Source organism: Manis pentadactyla, chromosome 10 (genome assembly GCF_030020395.1).
Source record: "Manis pentadactyla isolate mManPen7 chromosome 10, mManPen7.hap1, whole genome shotgun sequence".
Classification (NCBI taxonomy): domain Eukaryota; kingdom Metazoa; phylum Chordata; class Mammalia; order Pholidota; family Manidae; genus Manis; species Manis pentadactyla.
The window spans coordinates 8,791,091-8,801,036 of NC_080028.1; the positions used below are offsets into that span (position 1 = coordinate 8,791,091).

General features: G+C 49.5%; 1 long non-coding RNA gene across 1 annotated transcript; it reads left to right on the plus strand.

Moving 5' to 3' along the window:
* The first annotated feature begins 1,655 nt into the window (after positions 1–1,655).
* LOC130678933 (uncharacterized) lies at positions 1,656–8,475 on the plus strand. The gene is made up of 2 exons (XR_008991888.1): positions 1,656–2,256; positions 7,840–8,475. It is a non-coding gene; the product is annotated as an uncharacterized LOC130678933 (long non-coding RNA).
* Positions 8,476–9,946: the final 1,471 nt, after the last annotated feature.

The following is a 9,946-nucleotide window of genomic DNA, read 5'->3' on the forward strand; positions in this document are numbered from 1 at the left end:
GGATCACGGAGGTCAGTTCCCCAGCCCCAAGGCCAGTGTGTGCCTAAATGGACTCTAGGTTTAGAAAAATCCCCAGCTCTGCCCTCTGTTTGGCCATGGCCTTGGGGGTGGGGGTAGAAAAGGCCGTAATCAAATGTGCTCCCCAGACAGTGCCTTCACATCCTAAAGCCCAGCTCAGACATCTCCGGGATCACACCAGACCAAGTCAGGGGTCCCTCATTCCACACTCCTGCCCCGTCCTGATGGCCTAGTTCTCTGCCCTACCCCTGCCAGACTGGGAACCCTGCAAAGGAGGGCAGAGCTGGCCATAGAGTAGGTACCTGAAGTTTGATGAATGCATAAATGAATGAATGATGATCATACAGAAGGAATGGCAGGGCTTTTTCTGTCCAGCAGCTTCTTCTGAGCCCCGACTGCGTGCAAGCACAGCCTAGGCTGTGGGCGCAGGGCTGGGGAGTGCAGCAGTGAACAGAAGGAGGTCCTTGCCCTCATGGAGCTTGTATTGTAGTGGGTGAGTCAGAAATACACAAGATAAATACGTGGAGTGAATAATACAGCAAATGATAATCAGTCTATAGAGAAAAATAGAGCAGGAGAGACAGGTGAAGTGTGAGGATGGTGGCGTTATTTTAAGTGGTCGGGGACATGATCTGACTCAAATCCTGAAAGATCACCGTGTGTGCCATTCAGAGAATAGGTCAGGAGGGGGCGCTGCTCACCAGTCGCCACCCAGTCCAGGGCCAGAGGACTCCTGCTCCCTGGTCCTTGATGCACATGGCCCCCATGTCCACCTATCCATCTGAGGGTCCAGACACCTCTCCATTCTGGGGGAGCAGAGCCTGGGGCTCAAACTGCCCCACCAGCCTCTCAGCCCCATCTCACCCCTGCCGCCTTCACTCTCTTACCCTGTCCCCAGGACACACACACTCCCACATGCACACCCCACTCCCTTGTGTAAAACCTTTCCTGAATCCATCAAGGGCGGGACAGAGACGATGGTGGGAGTGTCAGAGGCCGCAGAGGGCGGGGCAGCTGGAGATCTGGGGAGGCTTCCTGCTGAGGGCCACTTTCAAGATGCTCCTTGAAGGTAGGAGTGAACATCCACAGATTAAAAGGGAACACTTCCAGTAAGGGTGTCCAGCCTCCAGTTCTGCTTGAACATAAGTATAAATTATAAACACACAGATGGGGAAGCCGCAGAAGCCAATCCACTGAGGCAGAAAAAACATAGCTAACAGAGAGGACTCTAGTGGGCCAGCGACTGTCTTTCCCACCATCCACCTGCACCTCCACATTCATGAATTTCCTTGCTTCCTCCCCTAGCCTAGAGAGGTGAGCAGCATCATCACTCTGACAGATGAGAAACCAGAGAGGCCAAGACATTGGCCCAAGGTCACACAGCAGAAAGTGGCAAGGTCCAAAAGCCATGTCTGGGTCCACTCTCTAAATAGCCTGGAGCCTGTGGCCACCCTGCGCCTAGTATGTAGGGGCCTGGGGATTCCCCTGCACCCCAGACCTCTGGAGGAAACTGGGCTTGGGGTTCCACTGCTTAATCAGGAGCACTTACTTCTGGATCACAAAGCAGCCTCCCACCTCAAAAAGAGAAAAAGCACACAGAGATACGCGATCCTCACACTCCCGTGTACGCACACACACAGACACACTCAAACTGACACACTCACACAGGCCCACAAATGCCATAAACACCCTCACACATACACTCAAACGGATATTGTTGGGAGCCACACAAAGACAACAAGATGGCCACAGTTCATGAGGTTCCTGCTTCACTTCCTGGAGATTAGCTGCGAGCCCGCGCGCGCCAACAAGAAAGCCCGCGCGCGCCAAGAGATACTCTTCTCCCCCTCCTTCCCCATTATCATATGCCAATCAGAATGTAACTCGCTGCGCCATCCCTGCTATGCAGCCAATCCCCTGCTTACAAGTATCCTATGGCCCACTCTGCCCCTGAACATTAGTATATATGTACCCCCGTCTTACAATAAAATTTGAAGGCTTGATCAGAACATTGTCTTGCCTTCGCTCTTCTCTCGCCCCCATTTTCTTTCAGGTCGGATCTCCCTCGTCCCCACAAATAACTAGGTCCCGCTGGACGGGACAAGTGGCGCCCAACGTGGGGCACGAGGTGCAGATCCTTCACAGGCGGACCCCCGAGTGAGATATCGTCTGCGCAGACCCCTTCTTGATGAAACAATAGGAGACGCCTTTCGCCGCTCACGGAGGTCGTCGTCCCTGGTGAGTACCGGCCGCCTTACAAGAAAATGGGAACTAAATTAAGTAAAGAAGCGGTCTTCATAAGAGACCTAAAAAGTTCACTTAGGGAGAGAGGAGTTCGAGTTAAAAAGAAAGACTTGGTAAAGTTTTTTATTTTTGTTGATGAAGTCTGTCCGTGGTTTATCATTAATGGCCCCGAAATTCATCCTAAAAAATGGCAGAAAGTAGGTAGAGATTTAAATGATTATCTTATCAAAAACGGCCCTGACTCTGTTCCTGTTTCAGTATTTTCCTATTGGGGTCTTATCAGAGATATTGTTGAAAATACTGACCCTGATAAACGTCAACTCTTGTCAGTGGCAGAATATTGCCTCCGCCCCCTATCTCGGGCGGCCTCAAAATCGTCTCTTTCGAGTGATCCCCCTGCCCCAAAATCAGCTAAATCCCCCTCCCCTAGCCCGACACCATCTTTGCTCGGTGCCCTCCATGATACCCCTCCCAAATGTTGCATTTATCCGCCTCTCCCTCGAGATTCGGACTTTGTCGATACACAAAAAGTTTTTCCAGTCGTGACTAAGAGCCAAAATGGCGAGCCTTTAGATCCGGGAGACGCAGCTGAACTAGAAGACGAGGCGGCCAAGTATCACAACCCAGATTGGCCCCTTGCCGCCCCGTCGCTTAACCCCCCTTCTTACACACCCCCAGTTTTGAAAAGAGCCTCTCACACTCCCCCTATTCGGCCTCCCAATGTTTGCGCCCCGGCCTTTTTGCCCCCGTCGGCCCCTCCGCTACCCCCTCCGGCTCCCGGTCCTGTTGGCCCCCCTACCAGCACTGAAGACCTAATAGCACAGATAGTAGAACAAAGAATAACTTGCCATCTCCAAAAATTAGTTGTCTCCCAACCAGTTCGTCCCGCATTATATTCGCAAAGGGGCCTCTCTAAGAAACCGCTTACAGCCACACAACCTAAAAAACAACCTAAAAAACTGCTCTTTCCTGTTCTTACCCGGGCCTCCGCCCGCTCTGGCCCCACCTCCACAACACATAGCCCGGAGGAGGGCGATCTTGAAAGCGACGGCGAAGACGCCCCTGCTGCTCAGGAAATAGAAAGTGAGGGAGAGGAGCAGGCTGAGCCAGAGCCGGCCGAGCCTGCTGATGGCCCTAGAGAATTTCACAAAATCCATTTCAAAAGCTTAAAAGAGCTGAACGCGGCCGTTAAAGCTTATGGCCCCAATGCCCCTTTTACCCTTTCTGTTCTTGATTCGCTGTCTCGAGGAGGACATTTACTCCCAGGTGAATGGCTGCGTATAGTCCAGGCTTTGCTGACCGTTGTCAGACCATCGCTGCTGCCAATGTAAAAGACCCTCATTCCCCAACAGCGTCCTGGACTTTTGATAAGCTTACGGGACAGGGCAGATATATCTCTGAAACCAGGCAGCAGCGCCTTCCCCTTGGTCTTTTATCTCAAGTGAAAGATGCCGCTTTGGGCGCTTGGATATCACTCCCTGCTTCCGGGACTGCTAACACTCCTCTAACTAAGATCACTCAAAGCTCGCAAGAAGACTATAGCGAATTTGTTAGCAGACTGTTAGAGGCCGCCGAAAGGACCCTTGGTTCCGCGGCTGCCAATGATAAGATTGTAAAACAGCTAGCCTATGAAAACGCCAATTCGGCATGTCGAGCCGTCCTCCGCGGTAAGACTCGAGACAAAACTCTTGATGAAATGCTGAGAATGTGTAGAGATGTCGATCCTTTTACATCCAAAGTCCAAGCCCTTTTAGCTGTAGGTGCCGCTGTTCAAACTCCCCCGGTTTCTTATCCTCCTTCCTTCCCCAGGGGCGCACCGCCTATGCGTAACTGCTTTAAATGTGGACAGCCAGGCCATTTCGCTCGCCAATGCCCTACCACAGCTCCTCCTCCTAGAGTTGGGTCAGTCCCCGGTATTTGCCCTCGCTGCCATAAGGGGCGGCACTGGGCCAAAGAGTGCCGTAACAATCCAACAAATCCTTTTTACAGTACCACAAATCCTTTCACCCCCCCTTTTCAGGGAAACGGGCTGAGGGGCCAGCCCCGGGCCCCCCAGCCAATTCCATTTCAGCCGGCCTCGGGGAACAGCCTAGCTGTAGCACTCCCGCCCTCTATCGGGCCACACCCGGGAGTGCAGGACTTGACCTCTGTGCCTCCTCCTCAACAATATTAACGCCTGAGGAGGGAATTACAATTATTTCCACAGGAATTTATGGCCCACCTCCCAAAGATACTTATTTTCTAATTTTAGGGCGAGCTTCCACCACAATAAATGGCCTTATTGTCCACCCTTCCTTAGTTGACAATGACTATACTGGAGAAATAAAAATTCTTGCTAGTGCCCCCCAGTGCCCTGTCAGCATTATGAAAGGTCAGCGCCTTGCGCAGGCGCTCCCCCTCCCTTTAAGTACATCTCACCCTGCTATTCATAAGCAGCGAGGCTCCTCTACCCCAGGTTCTTCAGACTTATATTGGATCCAAGCTATTACTAAAGAACGCCCCACTCTTAAACTTAAGATCCAAGGAAAAGTATTTGAAGGAATTTTAGATTCGGGGGCCGACTCTACGGTCATATCTCAGGCTTCATGGCCCTCCAGCTGGCCCTTACACGCTTCCTTGACCCATCTACAAGGAATTGGGCAGTCAAGAAATACCTTACAGAGCTCACAGTTATTAAACTGGGAAGATGAAGAAGGAAATACCGGATTTATTCAACCCTTCGTAGTTCCTGGGTTGCCGGTAAATCTTTGGGGAAGAGATATCCTTTCTCAAATGAAGGTCATCATGTGTAGCCCTAATGAAGTTGTAACACAGCAGATGCTTTCACAGGGTTACCTCCCTGGTCAGGGGTTGGGCAAACTAAAACAGGGAGATCCCAACCCGATACTGGCCACGCCTAAGATAGACCGCTCAGGTTTAGGGTTTGAAAAACATTTTTCGTAAGGGCCGTTGCTCCTCCTGCACTCCAGGCAGACAAGATTACTTGGAAAAGTGATGTTCCTGTCTGGATCGATCAATGGCCCCTTACCACTATAAAATTAAATGCAGCCATAGAGTTAGTGCAGGAACAGCTGGCTGCTGGACATATTGAACCTTCTACATCCCCTTGGAACACCCCAATCTTTGTAATCCAAAAGAAATCAGGCAAGTGGAGGCTCCTACAAGACCTCAGGGCGGTTAATAAGACTATGGTCTCTATGGGCGCATTACAACCGGGAATTCCCTCTCCAATAGCCATCCCTAAAGGGTATGTCAAATTAGTAATTGATCTAAAAGATTGTTTTTTCTCCATACCTTTGCATCCTGATGATTGCAAACGTTTTGCCTTTAGTATACCCATTACCAATTGTGTAGGGCCTTCTCCCCGGTTTCAGTGGAGAGTTCTCCCACAAGGAATGGCCAACAGTCCTACTCTTTGCCAAAAGTTTGTAGCCCAGACTATAGACCCCTTTAGGTTGCTCTTCCCCACTTTGTATATTATCCATTATATGGATGATATTCTTCTTGCCGGTCCTGACCAGCAACAGCTCTATGCGGCCAGTCAACAGCTAGTCACTGCCCTCCGAGATCGAGGACTACAAATTTCCCCAGAAAAAGTCCAGGTCCACCCCCCCCAACTATTTTTAGGCTTTGAATTATTTTCTAATAAAATCCTCACTCAAAAAATTCAGTTAAAGAGAAGCTCCTTAAACACTCTTAATGATTTTCAGCGTCTGCTAGGAGACATCAACTGGCTCAGGCCTTATTTAAAGCTGACCACCGGAGAGTTAAAGCCCTTGTTTGATGTCCTACGTGGAGACCCTGATCCTTCCTCCCCCCGCTCGCTTTCATCAGAAGCACAAAGGGCATTAACCATTGTAGAGCAGGCTATTTCTGAACAGACCATTAGCTACTTCTCTCCACATCTAAGTTTGTGGCTGCTCATTTTCCCTACCCCCTTCTCCCCTACAGGAGTCCTTTGGCAAAACCATCCACTATTTTGGGTTCATTTGCCAGCCTCCCCCCCTAGAGTCTTAGCTACCTATCCTCAATTAGTTGCTGCCCTTTTACGTTTAGGCCGAGAGGCAGCTCTCAAGCTGTTTGGGAGAGACCCTGAAGTTATAACCCTCCCATACAATACATCTCAATTACAATGGCTTATTCAACATGATGATGATTGGGCAATTAGCTGCACCTCCTTCCATGGGACAATAGATAATCATTACCCTGCAGACAGATTAGTCCAGTTCCTTCAAAAGACCCCGGTTGTCTTTCCCAAAAGGACTAAAACCACGCCAATTGCTGGGGCCGTGATAGTGTTCTCTGATGGGTCCTCCTCCGGTATAGCCGCTTTCAGTATTAATGGGCAAGTTACTCGAATACAGACAGACCTCTCTTCTGCACAACTTGTTGAACTAACTGCAATAATCAAAGTTTTTGAGCTTTTAATAGATGCCCCCTTTAACCTTTACACTGACAGTGCCTATGTAGCAACCTCTGTTCCCCTATTAGAGACAGTGCCTTATATACGTCCTTCTACAAATGCTTCCCCCCTATTCGCAAAATTGCAAAAATTAATTCTAAACCGCGATGCCCCTTTTTTCATCGGGCACATACGCGCTCACACTGGCCTTCCAGGGCCGCTTGCCAAAGGCAATGACAGAGTTGATCTGGCGACTCAATTAGTAGCCTCTGTCACGTCAGACTCACCCTTGGCTGCAGCCCAACGGGCTCATGAACTACATCATCTCAATGCTCACACTCTTAGACTCAAATTTTCAATCACCCGAGAACAGGCCCGCCAAATAGTTCGGCAATGTCAAGGATGTCTAACTCTCCTCCCAGAGCCTCATAACGGAATCAACCCCCGGGGGTTAGTTCCAGGAGAGATATGGCAAATGGATGTCACTCATTACCCTCCCTTTGGTAAATTAAAATATATCCATGTGTCTATTGACACATGTAGTGGTTTCCTATGTGCATCCTTGCAAACGGGAGAGGCAACTAAAAATGTTATTACCCATGTTCTCTCATGCCTGGCATATCTACCACCACCTAAAATCTTAAAAACTGACAATGGGCCTGGATACACCAGCTCTAGCTTTAAACAGTTCTGTGCGCAGTTAAGTATTAAGCACATAACAGGAATCCCCTATAATCCCCAAGGCCAAGGCATTGTTGAAAGAGCCCACTTAACCCTTAAAAACATGTTATTCAAACTTCAGTCGGGGGGAGAAGTACTCTATCCGAAAACAGGTAATGCAAAGACACTCCTAAATCATGCATTGTTTGTTCTTAATTTCCTTACTTATGACTCCGCGGGTAAAACCGCTGCTGATCGCCTTTGGCATCCCTCCACGGCAGATAATTATGCACAGGCTATGTGGAGAGATCCGATGACCAACACATGGCACGGGCCTGACCCTGTGCTCATATGGGGGAAAGGACATGCTTGTATATATGATGCTAAGGCACAAAATGCCCGATGGCTCCCAGATAGGCTCATTAAACTTCTAGACACAAATAAAAGCAAAAACAATAACTCTAGTCCAGGGCATGTTAACCCCTGAGAAGCCTTCCCTTTCTGTTTAATTTCAGAAGGCAGGAAGTAGATCCACGCATCTCATGTGAAACCTGTTGTCCCAACCGAAACAACTGACGATCATCCCGCGTGGAGAGCCCGATCCACCAAGAACCCTCTCCGGCTTAAGATCAGCAGAACGCCCCTAAGATGATCGCCTTCGAACTGTGTGCCATTGTACTGGTACTGTGCTCCCTTCCCCCAGGCAGATGTTCCAGCCCACAGCAGTCTCACAACTTGACCTGGGAGGTGATCAGTGGGACAGGGAACGTAGTTTGGAGTGTGTCAAAAATAGCACACCCCTATTCCTGGTGGCCAGACCTGTACCCCGACCTGTGCACATTAGCAATAGATGCAGCCAATTGGGGTTTGGAAGGACACACAGACTTCCAAAAACCCCCCTCCTCCCCTGGGAGCCTAGGATCGCCCCCTTGGGGAGGATGCGGAGAACCCAGCAAGAGGAGAGAGTTGAAAACCCTCACTTTCTATGTCTGCCCTGGTTACCATCGTAGCCAGGCCCTTAATTGGAAGTGTCAAGGATTATCAGATTTTTACTGTGCAAGCTGGGGTTGTGAGACCTCAGGTGACACCTACTGGCGGCCCTCCTCCTCATGGGACCTTATTAAAGTCACTGCTAATTACACCCACTCAAATCGGGGCAACGATGGCACGTGCAATACATGGTGTCACCCGTTGCGTATCGAATTCACCAATCCTGGGAAACGGAGTACTAGTTGGACAACGGGGGCCACATGGGGACTGAGACTCTACCAGAGTGGCTATGATAATGGAGTCTCGTTTACAATCAAGCTTAAAGCAGAGCCTCTTCCAGCTGTCCCAGTAGGACCCAACGCTGTCTTGCGAGACTAGCCGCGTCTCCCAGCCCCGCCCGCGCCAACCCTAGCCCCACCTGCAGACGCTGCCACCCCTTCCTTCGCCTCCACTCTTAACCGACCCACCTTCCTTCCTAGCACCGGACGGCGCTTTCTCAACCTCCTTGAAGGAGCTTTCCGAGTTCTAAATACCACCAACCCAAATTCTACCGAATCCTGTTGGTTATGCTTTTCCTCTTCACCTCCTTACTATGAAGGACTAGGATTGTTAGGCAATTTTAATAATACGACCAGCCACGAAGCCTGTAGCTGGGGCTCGCAAAAGTTAACCCTGACTGAGGTAACTGGAAAAGCTACATGTTTAGGAACAATTCCCTCAACCCATAAAAGTCTGTGTAATCACACCCTACCTATAGTTTCCTCAGGCGAGAACAGGTATCTAGTCCCTCCCCGTCAAGGATGGTGGGCTTGTAACACTGGACTAACACCGTGTGTTTCCACCTCTGTTTTCAATTCCTCCCATGATTTCTGTGTTATGGTTCAACTAGTACCAAGGCTTATATATCATGATGATTCCTCATTTGTCACTGAGTTCGACCCTAAAAATAGGTACAAGAGAGAATTAGTCTCGTTGACCCTAGCCACATTAGTGGGAGTAGGAATTGCAGCAGGAGTGGGAACAGGGACAGCTGCCATCATCCAGGGGAACCAAAACTATGAAGGGCTGAGAATCGCCATTGACGACGATCTAAAAACCATAGAACAATCTATTACCAAACTTGAAGAATCTCTGACTTCCCTTTCTGAAGTCGTCTTGCAGAATAGACGGGGGCTAGATCTACTGCTCCTAAAAGATGGAGGTCTGTGTGCAGCTTTAAGAGAAGAATGCTGTTTCTATGCAGACCACTCCGGAATAGTAAGAGATTCAATGTCAAAGCTTAGAGAAAGGCTAGACCAGAGAAAGAGAGAGCGAGAAGCTAGCCAAAGTCCCTTTGAGTCCTGGTTCACTAAGTCCCCATGGCTCACAACTCTGATCCCCACCATCCTTGGACCCTTAGCAGGACTCCTCCTTTTAGTGTCTTTTGGCCCTTGGGCCTTAAGAAAACTAACAGCCTTTATTCGAGAGCAGGTTGACCAGCTCGTCAAGCCAGCAGTTGCTGTTCATTATCACAGACTTACAGCCTGTGATGAAGAGTCTAATACCGAGCCAACCAACGCTCCCGGTCTCCAGTTCTCAACTTTACAGGCACCTCAACCATGGTACCATCGATTCTGGCACCGTAATTAATGT